At 43.0% G+C, this 17,342-nt stretch overlaps 1 long non-coding RNA gene across 1 annotated transcript; it reads right to left on the minus strand.

The window, feature by feature from the left end:
* Positions 1 to 15,330: 15,330 nt before the first annotated feature.
* On the minus strand, positions 15,331 to 17,132 carry LOC119239965 (uncharacterized). Its single transcript, XR_005124047.2, has 3 exons — positions 17,043 to 17,132; positions 16,284 to 16,389; positions 15,331 to 16,113 (listed from the first exon to the last, which is right to left on the minus strand). It is a non-coding gene; the product is annotated as an uncharacterized LOC119239965 (long non-coding RNA).
* Positions 17,133 to 17,342: the final 210 nt, after the last annotated feature.

Raw genomic sequence — 17,342 nt, forward strand, 5'->3', positions numbered from 1 at the left:
TGACTTAACCAAGTCACAATTTTCAGAATATCATGGTTCTGGAAATGTCAAGGAGCTTTGAAAGGGTAGGAAACACAAGATGAGTGTCCCTCCCTCAAGTCCACTCCAAAGGAAGACTCCAGAAGCACATCCCTCCCCGGCTCACTCCCCAATCCCTGCCTGGCCAGTGCTGTGGTGGCATGGCCTGGTCTGCCTCAAAGGTGCACAGTGTATTCTGAGCTCAGTGGTGAACATGTGCTCCTCCCGTGTCTGGGCTGAAGCTCACGGGCATCGTGACTTCCTCTTTTTTCTGACTTCACTTTGCTGCAACCACAACCTCCTTCAAGAGCCAGCCTGCTCTCTCCCCTAGGGACACATTTCATCCAGTGTTTCACATCTTGGCCCTCTAGCCCTGTTTCCCTGCTGCTCTCACTGAAGGCTGCTTCCCTCTGCCCCGTCAGGATTCTCCCTGTCCTTCCCTGCTGCCCCACGAACCTGAGATTTCAGAGGTGTTGTTTCCCCAACCTGCAGCAAAGATGCACTCCACTGTGGGCTCCAGCATGCCTTTGCCTTCAGCATCACCTGGGTGACCTTCAATACATCCACACCGCTAAACTTGCTTTCTCTAGGAAGAAAGGAGGCTGGAGGTGAAGCCACTGTCCCAACACTCTGCAGGAGAAGAGCGGCAGGCCTAAATGTGACATGAGGTTTCATGGGCCCAGGGCCCTCTCTGGGTTCTCTAGGCCAGCTTGCGCCTGCGTAAAGTGTTCTTCCCGAGATGACCCTATAAGAATCTCCATTCCCTAGCCCATGCACACAGACCCACAGCCTCCTCCAGGGCTGGTAAAGCTCAGACAGATTCAGCCTCTGGCTCCCCCTACTTTCCCAGGAGTTGAGGGGCACCTAAGGGCTGGCTCCATCTCTTTCTTTCTCAGCCCCTGGAAGCATCTGATGAACCTGTGGGCTGCCCTTACTGTCCAATACCCTCCTTTTATCCGAGGCATAAGTCTATGCTTAACTCTGTAGTCAGTGAGTTTCTGAACTTCCCTGTGCTGTTGGTGGCAATATATGTGTTGACATGGGACAGGGGCTGGTAGGTTTGAGGTTGGGGGACAGGTTTCCCACCTCAAGTCAACAAAGGAAAAAGATGTGGTTGTGGGGTTTCTGGTGATTCTGCTATAATAGGGTGCTATCCATAGAAAGGGGAGATACCAGGTTCCTTGCTCCACCCAACGAAGGGTGGAGCTGAGCAGTGAGGAGCAGGAAGGAGATCAAGAAGACCTGGAGGAGGCACCTGGAGCAGAGACACATGTGAAGAAGCTGCACTTGCTTCTCACCCTTGGACTTGTACCAGGGACTTGGGGGACATGGAAGGAGACAATTGAGAGACCCGTGGGGAGGCTGACAACGGCAGCCTTTACCTTTCTTGTATTTTGATTTTGATCCTTTCCTCCCAGACTTGCCTGGCCCTTCTGCCCCTTTCCTGTGGGCCCCTACCAGAAGGTGTCTTACTCTTGTGGCAAACTGGGGCTTGTGCAGTCCTGCTTGGGGCCAATCCTGTTTGGGTTGGCATTTATCCACAAGGGGATGGGACCTTTGGGTGCTTCATGGGGAAACTTTTTATTATATTCTTTCTCTTTTCTCTATTACACACTAATTGTATTAAAGTTATTTTTTATTGAAGGTCTTATGCGCTAAGCATATTTTTGTCTTTATGCAGCAAATGGCAGACCCACTTAGAGCAGGCAGATTTGGGGGCCCTGGACTGTGACCACTGTGGTTTTCCAGCCCACAATTGCTTTCCAGCTCAGATCAGTTGCTGGCGGTTTGGGAAAAATATTAAGAAATGAGAGCCAAGGTTTCTTCCACAAGGCTTTCAAGGGACGAGTATAAATTGTAATAAAAGGTAACATTGCGGTGGTAATTCACGTGCCAGATACTCTATGTGTATTAAATCCTTTAATCGTCAGGGCAGCCCATGAGGTAGATGAGACTTTTATGTCCATTTATTGATGACACAAAGAAGGAAAGCAATTCGCCCAATGTCATATATCTTGAAATCTGACTTAAAGTCTCATACTGTTAATCACTAGACTTAATTCCTTCTAGAGGTGTGAGATCAGTCTCTGGACAGTGTGGCACATTCCACTAGAAAATTATGCACTCTGGGGTGAAAAAAAAAAATGTATCATCCAGAAGACACTTTGATTTGACTTTAGTCTAGATTTATTTTTATCATCAGATTTGTCTTCCTCTCAGATTTGTGCCTAAATCAATATTAAAATGAGTTTGCAATTCTTAAGTTCCATAGCAGTGGTGTGTGTGTCTGTGTGTGTGTGTGTACGTGTGTGTGTGTGTGGTGGTTGGAGCTAGGTGATGTGAGTTGATGAGAAGAGCTGGTCTAGAAATGAGCAGGACAAGGAAGCAGAGAGAAGTCAAGGGCATTGTAAACCAGAGCAATTGAACCATATAGTGACTTCTCCCCCATGTCACTTATCTGCCCTCGGATATGCAGCAACTCCAGGAAGGCATGCAGTGTCCTGGGTGTGAATGTGAGTGAAGCCTGTGACCTTCTGTGTGTTCTCTCATAGCTGACTCTTTCTAACACACCAGCTGGCGAGTGCTGAGCACACGCACAAGTTATGCACCTAACAGCACATCTGAAGTGCATTTGGGGTGCCGCTGTACCCTATGCAGGGTGGCAGGACTCAGGCAATGTCACTCCTACCTGGGGCAAATCACTTTCCCATACTGTGCCTCTTTATGGCATCAATAAAATGGTGATAAAATCACACATGCCTGACTGAGGGGTCCTGGAGAGGAATTGATGTGTAAATCCTGCCACCGGCACCACAGAGTATTTCTTCCCTGTGTTTTATACATAAAATTTCCCCCAGTAACTCCTTTCTGACCTGTTGGTGATTATGATTCAGTTCCATTCTAAAATAAATGTTCTTAGAAGCTTGCAAAGAAATCTTTACCACCCATTTGACAAATCACCGCTTTCCCTAGTCACACCAAACATCCCCTAGGCTCAGAGGAGGGAGTTTTCTGGCAGCCCTAGTGCAGCTGGAGCCAAGGTCACCTCCAACCCCAAGAACTGTTCCAAGTTCAACACACAAACCATCCCTCTATTTCAAATCAGCCTTTAAAGGAGATGGGTGATTGCTCAGTGCAGCATTTAATTCCACAAGGGCTTGTTCTACTATTTCCAGGCCTTAAACTCCAGAGTGGGATGAGGACATTTGCTCCTGATAAAAGCTCCTTGAGAATGCCATGTCCCCTGAGGGCAGGAGATAACATCCTGGGCTTCCAAATCAGAAAGGGCTGGTTTTGACACCTGGCTCCACTATTAACTAGAGGTGACCAACAGGGAGGTTTTAACCTCTCTGGGCCTTTGACCTCTAGCAGATCCTCATTACCATCTCTACTGACACAGGAACACTCTCATTTGAAATCTCCTTGTGCCAGGAATATTTAGTCTTACTGGGAAAGCCCTCAATGCCCTAAAATCAGAGATTCATTACCTATGATTTAAAAAAAAAACACACAAACAAAACACTTAAGACCATGTACACAAAACATTTGTTGAATTAGTTCAAGTGCTAGAGAAATAGGTATATATTATGTCATTTGGTCAATCTACAAGGCATGCTTAATTGTGTTTTGTTTATACATGTGCTCAGAAGTGTGTCAGACCCAAGTACACTGGGTGACGATGTTGGAGTATCATCATCAGACAAAATGCAAAGTCATCTGTGTCAGGCACTGGGGAGAGGGGACAAAATGCAGTCATACCAGAGGGGCAGCCCAGGCACCGCAAACCTGCCTGCTCTAAATAGGTTCTGCCATCCAGCGCATCAACACAAAACACATGAGACTTTAATGGGAAGGAACTTTAATACAATTAGGAAACAATACAGGAAAGGCAAAGAATCTAGTTTTTAAATCAAGCACCCAAAGTTACCTGTCCCCTCATGGGTAAAAGTCCATCTAAATGGGATTGGCCCAGAGCAAGGCCCCAAAGCCTGTCACAAATCTAAAGCATCTTCCATTGGGGACCAACAGAAAAGGATCAGAAACAACCAGACAAGTCTGGAGAGAAAAGAGCAAAATGAAAATCAAGACAAAAACCACCATTGTCACCTCCCACGGATCTCTCACCCACATCTGTGTCACCCAGTCCATGACCAAAAGGCAAGCACAGTTTCTTTTTTTTTTTTCCTAACTATATCCCCTAATTTTGGCAGAAATACACTCCTCTATTTTTGTGCAATGCATTGACAAACAGAAATCCAATTGTATTCACTGAAACTATTTATCAACAATCATTTTTGTAAGCATAAGTCCATTAAACGTGCTTTCCTTGCACCCTAATTGTTCTTATCATCTGCGAGTATGACTCTTTATACATGAGTTAAGGAGATATTTCACTAGGTTTCTCACCCTTCCAAATGAGGACAAGGCTCCCTCTTACATGGTTCCCTGCCCATATTTACTATAATTAGTAATCATTCATAGATTGGACTCTTAACAAAATATGGCAAATGCTTTCTTTTCCCATCTTTTTTGTTTTGTTTTGTTTTGTTTTCCTTTTTTTTTTATAATACATTTTATTTTTATATTCCCCATACAATTGCAACCCCCCCCATTCTGATCCCAACCCTTCCCCTCCCGCCCCCCACCCCCCAAAAAGTGTCTCTGGTTCATAGTTTTTTGTTGATTTTGATTTTCACTTTCTTATAGTTATTCATTTTCCTGGTCCCTTATTTAAGTTTTCTAGATTCCTGCTATGAGTGAGACCATCTGGCATTTCATTGTCTCTCAGCTCCATGTGCCTCCTCCAGGTCTCCTTCTGGCTCTCCATCCTGCTTCCTTCCTTCCTCAGTCTCCTCTGCAGCCTCTTCTCTCCCTGCTCATCTCCACCCTCCCTTGGGTGGGGCAGGAAACCTGGACCCTCCCCCTTTCCTGGGGAGCACCCTGTTACAATACTGTCTGTTGGGTTTGCCTTCTGATTGAAGCTGGTGGTGTAGACATCTACCAGGTGTAGACATCTACATTGGTTCCTGACCTCCATTATGGCACCCAATTTCTATCCCTGTTCCTCCTTCCAACCTCACTTTATCAGTAGGGAATCAGATCCCCCTTCACTCCCTACCTGCCACATGTGAATCATGCTGTCTCCTCATGTTCCACGTTATGACTTCGAGATAAACAGGAATATGCTTGGCACAGCAAAATTAGAAATTCAGACAGTTTTTATTTTTTCTCTTCTGTTCCCTTGCAATCTAATTAAGAAAGTTTTGAAACATGAGGCTTGGTGTCAAGCTACAGTTTTGTAATGTGGAAACAAACCCACTCCCTCCTGGGCTGCCCAGTAGTCAGTTGCATCAAATGTGCCACTTGGGCTTCCCTGGTGGTGCAGTGGGTTGAGCACCATGCTGTGAAGCTGTCCACAGCCTCTGTCTGCAGTGCTGGTTAGATTCCCGGCCGCCAGGGAGATTCCCACATGGCACAGCAGACCTCTCCTCTCTTGCCTGCTGCTCCCCTCAGCAGTGTGTTTTGATCCTTCTGCCTGTTCTGCTCCCTACTCTGTCTCTGGTGAATCCTCTCACCCTCCCGTGCCTCTGGCCTGTACCCCAGTGCTTGTATAAATAAATGAATCTTTAAAAAAAAAATGTGCCACTATCCTTCTCTGTTCCTCCCCAACTCTCTCTTCTTCCCTCCCCAACTCAAACAGGGGGACAGTTCCCTCTCCCTGGGATTCTGGTCTCCTATGGACGCAGCCAAGCACATACATTGAATTGCTGAGCTTCAATCATAAGGAGCCATGGAGGCTCTATTAGCTGCACCACAAGCTCTCCCTGGTGGTGTTCAGACTCCTTAACATGTAATACCATGAACACCTGGAGTCCAGATCTGGGTGGAAACCACCATTTTGAAGTTCCTTGTGGACAAGTTCCTTGGATTTATACTGATAATATGAGATTTCTAGGGCAATAAATAGTAAGGCTGATGCTAGAACCTAAAACCATTGTTAACTTTTCTACAAGATGCGGTGATAAAATATGTTTGAAGTGCTTGAGGAAGGCTATAAGCTCTCACATGAAAAGAGTTTCTCCTTTGACAGGGAAGATGTTTCTTCTCTCACTCCAAATTTAGCATTTGGTCTTAATGTCTCATCAGGTAACCTTACAGTGGAACTCATGGTAAAAAGACTTATCTGCCATCCATGGCTCCCAGGAGCTGTTTGCTGCCTTCCAAGGCAGCTCTCTCTGCCCACAGCACCTCCTGGGACATATATGAGCAAAGGTTGTGATAGAGAGTGAGGGAAGATGAAAGAAAGGAATTGAGGTGTGAGAAATAAGGAGAAAAGTAGCAACTAAAGTTGCAGACAGAGGAGAAAAGGAAATCCTCCCTGGGAAGAGAGTCAGAGGGAAAGGAGAGGCACAGGGAGAGGGGGAGGGGTGGATGGGGGAGGGGAAAGGAGAGCCAGAGAGCGAGAAAGAGAAAGAACAAACAACTGCACCAAAACAAGGTAAGAAGTGTAGACAGAAACACACCAGTCTTGTAGTGGTAAGAAATAACCATGTAAAGAAATGATCATGCTTATCAAATTGCTATGACTTTCAATATACACGGTGTGCTGTTATTAGCAAGAAAATTAGAGCATTCTTTTTCCACGACTAGATAATTTCACACAGAGCAAAACATTGAAAATCAACTCAGCAAGCTCCCAACATTCACTTTTCTCCATTGAATAATTTATAAGTAAATAAATAAATAATAAAATTAATTTTCCATGGCCATACTACTTCTATAACACCTGCCCTCATTCCTCCAGTGCATATCACTCAAGGCCTTCATCTCCCTGGTGTTTAATGGAACACCAGAAATAACCAGAACATTGTTATTTTGCATAGGAGTAATTGGGATTTTATAAAATTGAAATACATCTCCTTTAACATGTGGATCAAAAGAGGTAGAGACTAGATGCATTGAACACCCTTGACTATTTCAGAGGTGATAGGTTATGGGTTCAAAAGAAGATGGGTTAGAGATTTAAAAGGACCAGAAGCAATACTTTTGGCCAAGGTGTTTATTTGGTCTGCAAAATTTTTCCCAATTGAGTTTTAATAGTAATGTTGGTACTAAACCAGATGATGGAGTGAAGCCGGTGTGCACAGTTACCGTGATTATAGCTGCTGCTGCTGTTTATTCCAGTAACCCTTGAACCGCCATTAAGTTCTTGTCCCACAAAGCCATAAAAAGGAATTTGTAGATAAAGCCTCAGATAAATAAGTGGAGAGAAGCAAACTTTGTTCAAGAAAGTAACGTTTATTTAGAGGAGAAAGAACAAAAGCAAAGACTCCAGGGGCAAAAGATGCCACCTGGACCTGTGTCTAGGAGATATTAAAACCTTTTTTCTCTATTCTAAAATCATCATCATCCTACTTGTGATGGGCTCTCTATTCCAGTGCCTAGACTCCTCCAGGCAGATGTACCCATTTTCCCAGCTCTTATCTTAGAGTTTCCCTTTACCTCCCCTGCCCAAGTTCTCTTAAAATTCACTGCCCCCATTAGTCCTCCTGGGTTTCTGACCTCATCTCTGGAGTATGTTTGGTTAGCACCTCTTAGATTTTACTTTCCTTCTCTAAGAAGTCTCTTTAGATTTCCCAAAGTCCTTATCTACACTGTCCCTGAAGCTGCCTAATTAACCCTACTTGCTCTGGGACTCAGGAGGATGTATGATGAAATGTCACAAATCTGGCCACATGGCACAAACTTGTCAGAGCTCCTGGTTAGTAGAATGGGTTCCTTGAGCACTATGAAGTGCAAGAGGAGTTCCCCAGGTGGAGTGATTTTTCCCAGAAGGATTTTGACCGCAGAAGAGGCAATAACCTATTTATAAAGGAAAAGGAAAAGGAAAAAGGTGCATAAGGCAATTTAAAAAATACCCAGGACATGTTAACAGGCTTCCCTGGACTGACTTGTGGTGAGGTAGGATAAGTACGATAGGCAATTTTGGGGTCTTATCAATATTTCCTCACCAATATTTACCATGAATGTTATTTTACCAGTGAACCAATGGTTTAATGTACACGTGATTGTTAAGAGTGGAAATTTTAGAGTCTCCAGTAGGACTGGGTTGTTATTCAGTCTAAATCAGAGCTTTCTCTTATTATCATACCAACCGTTATTGAATTTCAAATCCTGTGTTTACTTCTCTGGGGCCAATTATTGGGTCTCTCTAGCCAGTACTTCTAAGTTATCAGCTGGAGAAATGTTCCTTTGGACCAGGCAGAGGTTTGGCTGCTATTTGTTCCTTTAAGAGCATCATTCCTTGTAGAAATATCAGCAAGGTGAGAGTCAATTTTAGAATGCCTGGAATCTTAATCATAGCTAAGGCAGCCAATAAAAGTGTAACATCCAACAATTCCCCAATATAAGGGCCATTTTTAATTTTGTCTCCACTGGAAGCAAGGGAGTTCTGTTGACTCCACAACATTCCAAAAACATGAACTCTCCGAAGCATATCTATCATCAGTATAAATGTTGGCATTTTGTCCTTGGCTAGGGGACAGCCCTGTGTGGGTGAATATAATTCAGTTTTTTAAGTTACAATTGCCAAAGGCCACTTTAATTATTTCAAAGGGTGTTGATATTGCATATCCATACATATCCTTTCCTATTCATCTACTAAATAGGAGAAAGAAATCTGATGGTTGGGATGTTCAAGGGCAGGCAAGTTGGCTAAGGTCTCCTTTAAGGCCTTAAAGGCTGTGTCATTCTACTTGTCCCATAAAATTCGGTCAGGGTTATTGTTTTTCAACAAAGCTTAAGACATTTCACCACAAGAGAGAAATTTGGAATTCAGTTTTAGCAATACGATTCTAGTCCAAAAAAAGCCTCACAGTTGATATTTAGTCTTAGATTTGGGGAAACTTAATGATACCGTGGGGCTATTGGGATCTATTTCAGCCCTTTTTCTTTCTTAAAATATATGCATGATATTAAATGTTTTAAATATCAAACCTAGACTTGGGCAAACTACATCTTCTCCTTGGTGATCTTGTGTTCCTTTTAAAATCTAAATCTTTAACAAATGGGTTCTGTCTTGCTGTGAAGAGACTTTGGAGGGATAGCAAGGAAACAAAACACACATAATAAGGCTTTGTGTTATTCAGATCAACCTCCAGGATTTTCATGAAATAAGTAGGATTTCAGTAAAATGCAAGGCATTTAACATCCAGGCAAATTTGTATTCCTTCCTACATAAAGGTAAGTAGGTACTCACTAGCTTTATCAATTGGAATGCTGAAATATGCACTGCATAAATTGATGACAGTAAAGAATCTCCTTTCAGTTGGGATGGGTATTGGTAATATATATAAATGTTAGGACCAACTGACTGCCAAGAAATGACAATATTGTTAACTGCTCAGAGGTCCTGGACAAACCTCCACTCTCGGCCTCTGGGTTTCCTCACAGGAAAACTAGAGTATTTGAAGGGTTAATGCAAAAAATAATGAGACTTTTGAACACATAATCTTCAAAGACTTATTTACTTATAAGATATTGATTAATTTGGGGAAGAGCAATTTGAAGAATCTGAATTTTGATGGGAGGTACACCCCATCATATACACACCCATATATTTGAACTACTCAACATCAATAAGTATAATTTGCCCCTAAGGAGAATGGTATCTGACTCAAAAAGGACAAATGATCAGTCTTTAGAATCACGTTAGTGCTATCAGAGACAGGGCAAATGAAAATAGTAAAGTTCATTTAATTCATTTGGTAAACTATTTTAATTGCTACTGTTAACTTCTAGAATTGTTTCCCCTTTTCGGGAGAATGAGATTACAGTAGTCATGATCAAATAAGGGTAGATGAAACGAGGAGAAAATAATGGGTTGTCTCTCAAGAATACCCACAAAAGGGAATAGATTCAGAGATAAGAAACTTTTGAGGTTATTTAGTAATTCCCTTTATTTAAACTATTTTAGTACTTCAAGGAAAGTGCTGTTTTCTAGCCTTGGGATTAAGTACCAAAAGTATGGCTCCAGGGTTAATAAAACATATTCATTCCCAATCTGGAGAGCTGATCAAGAGGGAAGATTGGGAAAAGTCCTGGTAGTTTCTGGAAGCCACATTATTAGAAATTAGGACTACTTTGGAAAGAACAGTTGAAAGATTGCAAGTGTTTGAAATACTTGAATTTGTGGCAATCTATTGCCCAATATACTGTTGTTTGGCTTATTATTTTTACAGTAATGATAAAAACTAGATTTTCAGTTCCATATAAGGACATTTATTTTGTGGGACTGGAAATTAACAATCTTTGCAATCTTTCTTTTAAGTCACTTATTTAAGATGCAAGTGAGCTAATTTGCCAAATTAACTAGATCTGAAGTCAACACAATTCCCCATTCTACTCTGTTTTTCTTCACCAGATCAGAAATATCTCCACTCAACCCATTAACAAGCATAGAGTTCAAGGATACTCTCACGGATCTAGCATTAGAAGGTAAACCTGAATTTTCAACAGAAGACAATTTGAAGCCGATTATAATAATTATCGACAAGCTCATCAAGTTTTTGTGTACAAAAGCTGGAATTGTATTCTAATCAACAGACTTAAGATAAGCCATTTTAATCATTTGGAATAGTTTATCAGTGAGTTTCCTCATTTCTTGACAAAAATTGTTTCATGAGTTTTCCCATCTGGTAAGTTTCATACATGGTTTGGCTTGACCCTCAGCAGTAAGCATATGAAATAACTGGGAAAAGTTCAGAAAAACCAGATTGACAGGTTTGCATGATTATGTTAAATTCTTTATCAAACCTAGGAGGGGTCTCCTTTACAGGCATACTTTGTTTTATTGCACTTCACAGATTTTTTTTTTTTTTTAAACAAATTGAAAGTTTGTGGCAACCTCTGTTGAGTGAGACTATCAACACCATTTTCCCAATAGCATATTCTCACTTCCTATCTCTGGGTCATGTAAGGTATGCCTATGTTTTCTTGAGAAATAATGCTATTGCACACTTAACAGAATATAGTAACGTGTGAACATAACTCATGTGATTCACTTGTGACACTTGCTTTATTGTGGCTTGTCTGAACCTGCAGTTCCTCTGAGGTAAGTCTGTCCTTCAGGAAAACTTTAAATATGGTTTGCAATTCCTTAGACCAAGGAACACAAGAGACCTGAGGTTTGTGTGGAGGCTCGGAAGGCTCAATTTGAAAGGACAGGTTTTAAGAACGTAAGAGGGAAAAGGCTCAGTATTAAAGGAGGTTCAGCAGAAGTAGAATGCGTAAGTTGAGATTCTAGAAGAGAGGTCTTTGGGAGAGAGGTCAAAATGGCACTGGAGGCAGGGCCTGAGCACGAACTGCAGCCACACCTCTGGACACAAAGATGTGCGGGATGAAAACGGGCAATCTTGGAAGTCATTTTATTTTTCCTTAATAGTTATTTGCTTGTTTAATTTAAAATTTTATTTGGCAAAGAGGCAATTCTAGACTCTTGGTTATGTTTGGAGGCTTCCAGACAGCAATCAAAAAAAGCTTTCTTCCATTCAGTTGTAGCAATTTCAGAGCCATGACCACCCAATTCAATTTTAGGAAAAGCAAGTTTAGGGAGTTCAAAGGTTCCCCATAATGACAATTGAAATTCTAAATTACTTTTAGTTAAGTCAGTGCATTTAGTTAGAAATGCACACGTGAAAGGACTATAGCTCTGAAACATTAAGCTGGCAGGGGTTCCTTCAGGAGGAATGACCTTCAGCCATCTCGATGGTTGAGATCCTATTTTGTTCTTTTATTAGCACCAGGAATTCCCAAATGGCCTGCTCCTCTTTAGACAACCTCCATCTCCACAGGAGATAGGGCCAGAATATTCAGATACCAGCCTGATTTCCAGCAGAATAACCTGTTCCCGGAATGAGAAGGTCAAAGTGCAGACCAGCACAATTCCAATGATAGAGTCCTTTCTCAGGACCATCTGGCTGAGTGCAATTTCTCAGCATGCTAGCAAATGGCAGCAATCCCAGGGAGGAAAAATCCATTCCTAAGGAAGTGATGGAAGGCCAATCCTGCTCTAATAATGTTAGGGGGAAAGGATGTCCTGAGCTAATCCCATACAGGCTTTGTGGACTCCACCCCCACTCCAGACTAAAGCCATCAGGTCATTGGAAAAGACAAATCCCATCACCACCAAAGGGAAGGTGGCTGGGACCTGAAGGTGGAGTTGGGCAGCCAGGTTGGATATAAAAACCAAACACGTGGGCCTTGGTGGGGCTCGCTATCGCTCGCCTCCTGGCTTCACCGCTCCTGGCTGGCGGCCAGCTCTCAGAGTGCCATTTTGGGATTCCTGATCGGTGGATCGGGTAGGACTCATTTAAAACTTTGTCTCCCACTTTTCTCCCTGAGCAGTACATTTCCTCATTTCCCCTTCCCTTATAAATAAACCTTTCATTAACCTTTTGTGTGTGCCTGCAGTAGAGCATTGATAAGTCCTTTTAAGCGTGCGGGTGAGGACCCACAGTCAGGCACCCCGTTTTGTATCGGGGTTGCTCTACAACAATAAGACACCTGAATTCATAATGTTACAGGGAAGGGTGGGGGCCATCCCGGAACCCCCAGACTGCCTGCTCTAAATAGGATCTGCCATCTGCCTCATCAAGACAAAACATACTCTAGTGCATTAAGACCTTCAATAAAAAAATAACTTTAATACAGTTAGTTTACAACAAAGAAAAGAAAAGAGAAAGAATAGAGTTTCCAAATCAAGTATCCAAAGTTACCCAGCCCCTCGTGGGTAAATGCCCAGCCAAACAGGGTTGGCTCAAAGCAGGACCAATGAGGTCCAAAAGTTTGCCACAAGTATAAAACTCCTCTTGCTCGGAACCCATAAAAAAGGGGCAGATAGGTCCAGGCAAGTATGGAAGAAAAGGAGCAAAATCAAAACCCTAGTCAAGATAAAGGCTGCCGTTGTCAGCCACCCCATGGGTCTCTCACCCACATCTCTGTCTTTTTCAAGTGTCTCCTTCCATGTCCCCCAAGTCTCTGGTACAAGCCCAAAGCTGAAAAGCAAGTGTAGCTTCTTCACATGTCTCCCTGCTCCATGTGACTCCCCCAGGTCTCCTTGCTCTCCGTCCTTCCTTCTCACAGTCTTTTCTGAAGCTTCTCCTCCCTGCTCAGCTCCACTCTTAGTTAGGGTTGGGCAGGGAACCTGGAACCTCCCCTTTCCCTGAAGATTACCCCGTTACAAAAAGAAGGCTGCCAAAGGCTGACAGTTTCTGTGAGATAGCCCAAAATTCTGGGGGTACTACTCACAGTACCCCCAGATAAAAATAAAACAAGGCCTTACAAAGGACAAATTCTCAATAAGCACTGGAAATAACAATAGGAAAAACGGGGATCTCAAATCCAGGAGAAGAGTCTAGATTCTATGATCAATGACAAAGCAATTTGCTCAAGTATCTCCGTGGATACCAACATGGAGAGTTTCCAACAGCTTCAGAGTTTCCAGATATATATCTGACACCCTGTAGAGGCCACAAAATATGTTGATCTCAAACCAAAACAAGCAATAACTTATTATGCCAACAAATGGGTAATTCAGAAATGACCCAAAAAAGAATATAGCTCAAGAGAAAGGCCAGCAATTCCCTGTAGCTTTTGGAGGATCTCCTTTATTCTATTTATTCAATGATTGATTGAATGAGTGAGTTTTATTGACTTGTCACTAGTTTGCATAACTGTATAATTTGGGATTGACTTGTCACTAGTTTGCATAATAGTAAAATTTGGGATGTACAGCTTTACACCTCTATGTGTGAATGTACCTCTCTCAGTCTCCACCAAAAGCTCCTTCTTCCTTCTGCTGGGGTGCATGGGGCAGGACTCTCACCTCCCAGGAAAGATGTGAAGGCTTGCTGGGTCCTGTAGATTGCTAAATATGCAAATACTAGCACTCTCTTTGTGCCTTTTAACCTCATTTAAATAGGGTTTCTGAATATTAATTTTCACTCCCATCCCAGACCCATAATGCTAGTAATTCCTTTCTGCCACAGATACTCTTTAGAGCACAATTGCATCTGTCATATCATTTTTGCATTATGAAAGTTTTGTGGATCAAGGTTATGCATTGCTTTTCCAGTTTGGTACCTGATGCATTGCAGGAGCTCAAGATACGTTGACAACTTACTAACTAGGATAACTGAGAACTAAAGAGATTGAGAGAATGTAAGAAAACTTACCAGAATCATACTTCCAGTTATTGGTGGTCATGGTTGGACCCTACACATAAGATCATTTCTCTTCCCCACTAGCAACCTGGTCTGAACTGCATCAGTTAAATTTGGGGTTACCCTAAACTGTTTTAACCCATGGGAAGGGTAGGGTGGTGACTTGGGTTCCTGTGTCCAGCAGAGTGAGTTCTTTCCCTATCCCCTCTCCCCATACTTATACCTTTGATCTTCAGATGCCTTGGGGCAGGGTGGCCTTGGTGCACTTCCATTCTCTTTCTCTTTAAAGCTTTAAAGCAACAAAGGTCTGGGAAGAGGAGTTAGTAGTGTTGAGGGATGGAAGAAGAGAGCAGATCTGAACCAGAAAGCATTCAGTTCTGAGTAGCCCAGAGGCTGCTCAAAGCTCAGTCCTGCTTCTGAAGTTTCCCATCTTCATTACTAAAATCATTTATGTTCTCTTTGTTGGCTAATGTTAGTATCTCAGCAGCCACAGCCACACCATTTTCTGGCCCCCACAGACTTGGCTAGCACTATGATGATTTTATGGAGGCATTCATTTCCCTCTGAGGATAATGATAGTGTGTGTGTGCGCGCACGTGTGTGCACGTGCGTGCACGTGCATGTTTCTCCTTTTAACATAAGTGATAGAGGAGTTTCCCAGGAAATCAAGGCTGATATGTAAGAATTGTCTATATTCCTTTAGGGCAGTTTCTCATTCTCTTTTGTAATGGTTGTCAGCACCCAGTGCCCAGAGAAGAGCTAGTATTTCCTTGGTGCTTGCCGATGGAGTTAGTGTGTTTTGGGGAAGTATCTCTGATGCCAGAATTGTAGGTTTTCAGGCCTGGTCTCCCAGCCAGGAATGGATCCCAGGCTGCAGGGGAAGCACTCAGTCCCAGCCACTAGACCACCACGGGTTGGTGTCTCACGAAGCCGCAGCAGGAACTTCACAGATGCTCAAGCAAGCAGAGAGAAGAGGCAGCTTTGTTTAAAGAAAGAAAAAGTTTATTGAGGAGAAAAGAAACAGAAATAAAGTGGGACTCCCAGGCCAGGGAACCAGGCCAGGGAGGGGCAAGGAAGCCAAAGTGGAGTCATGTCTCAGGGAATACACACCTTTTTCCCCTGATTATTCTAAAGCTCCACCACTCTCCTTGTGATTGGCTAGTTCTCAGATGTCTTACTCACTTCCCTAATGTCTCTCTGCCCAGAACTAAGTCTCTGTGCCCCAGCCCTTATCTTTCTTCTTTATTGTCCTCAATTTGGGATGCTCTGTTGACCTTAGTGCTGGGGTGTTTGATTAGTCCCCTTTGGAATTTGTTGTCCTTATTTGTTGTCCTGAATTCTCCTGAAGTCCCTGCAATGTCCTTGAGGCTGCCTAATTATCCCCAACTTGCCCTACTATTCCTCTTAAGAGTGTTAGCGGGCAGAATGAGGATTATCCGAGTTATCCTCAGTCCTTTGTATTCCCATTGGAATTTTAGAACAAATTCATTGATTTATATTAATAATACTGGCATTTTTGTTGGCATTGCATTGAATCTATGAGTGAATGTTGGTTTAAAAAACCTGGCTCTGCACTATCTGGGCCTCTCTTTTCTCATAAACCCAGGTTATGGAAAGGGGCTGATAAATTTGTTTGCAGTCCCGTAAGGAGAAGAGAGGACTACATTTCAGAGCCTAGGAACTCATTAGAAAGAACAGTCCAAAATCTATGGGACTTTGGCTGACTTTTACTGACCGCCTGTATTCCCCCAAGACCTACCACTGTTTCTCACTCCTGTGCTCTTTTCCTTCCAATCCGCCATGGAGAAATGGTTGCAACACCAAAGTAGCTCAGCAGGCTTCTGGAGGTCATCCTGAAATCTTCTCTGGAAGTCTAGGATAGTTATTTTATATTCATTTAGAAAATATTTAAATGAGCAGAAAACTAAAACTGAGCCCCAGTATTGAGAAGTCATAGTTATCCTCACTAAGAAGGCTAGCAAAAAGATGCTTAACTACCCTGCCCCCTCCCTGTGAATGGTGAGTTGGGGTTCTGTGACCTACTTTTTGAGTGGGCTGTTGTCTTCTTTCTATGTCTTCATTTCCTTGCTGGGTTGACTGATCAGATGGTCAAAAATCCTAGGAGCTCCTGGACCACCATGGATGGTGGCTGGAGGGGGTAAAGATGGCAGACAAAGGATATGATTCCTTTCATCCCTAACAGGCTCTTTTATTCTAGCAAAAGTAGCTGCAGATCCCCTCCTGAGTTCCTAAACCTCTGTGATTTTCCAAAATGACTTCCACAGTCAGAGTGTCAGCTCCTGCACACATCTGAGCCCCTTGTGGGCAGTTTTTCCCGCAGCAGGCAGGAGATTTAATTGGTCTATACTTCCCAGTGTTCAGATCTGCTTCCTGAGGGTCAGGACCCACCATCCCTCTCTCCCAGTTTTCCAGACACATGCCTGTGACCCAAGACAGACTGTATTTTTTTGTCTTAAATTCTATTCTTCCCCTTTATGACACATAATTGGACGATTATAACTACTGTGGGCACCTAATTCACATGCAGATGAACTTGTCCCCGGGAACATTGGTACATTTTAACAAGTAATTAGCTATTTTAAAAGCTGACTTTCCCCTCTGGAACCTTTGTGTTTAAAGGAGACTGACAAATTGGAATCATTTTCAATGGAAGAAATTTCTTCCTTTCCCTTAGAGACGGTTTGCATCTCTTTTGGTCACTAAGCACTCACATTTTATTGTTCAGTCTAAAATTTTCCACGAATATTTTTAACTCCCCCTGGCTGACACTGTGATACTTACCTGGCTGGTCATTGATCCCCTCTGACCAGGGAACAGTCAGCCTGAAAAGGCAGACACTCCACTGTCAGGGTTCATGCCCCGGAAATTGCAGGAAGTTATCTGGGCCAGTGAGGTCGCCCAGGATTCCACTCATCCTCAAAGGGCCCATTGTCACCTCACAGGGAAGCAGGTGGTACTTGCGCAAGAAAGGAGAGCTGTTTTTGTTGGTGGTTTTATGGTTGTTGTTGTGTTATTGGGCCATCAGAGATGATTCTGGAGCTGGAAGGCTTGTGCTCCAATCCTGAATTTGCCCCTCTGAAC

The sequence above is a fragment of the Talpa occidentalis genome, unplaced genomic scaffold (assembly GCF_014898055.3).
Source record: "Talpa occidentalis isolate TD23 unplaced genomic scaffold, MPIMG_talOcc4v2.1 talOcc4.12, whole genome shotgun sequence".
Classification (NCBI taxonomy): Eukaryota; Metazoa; Chordata; class Mammalia; order Eulipotyphla; family Talpidae; genus Talpa; species Talpa occidentalis.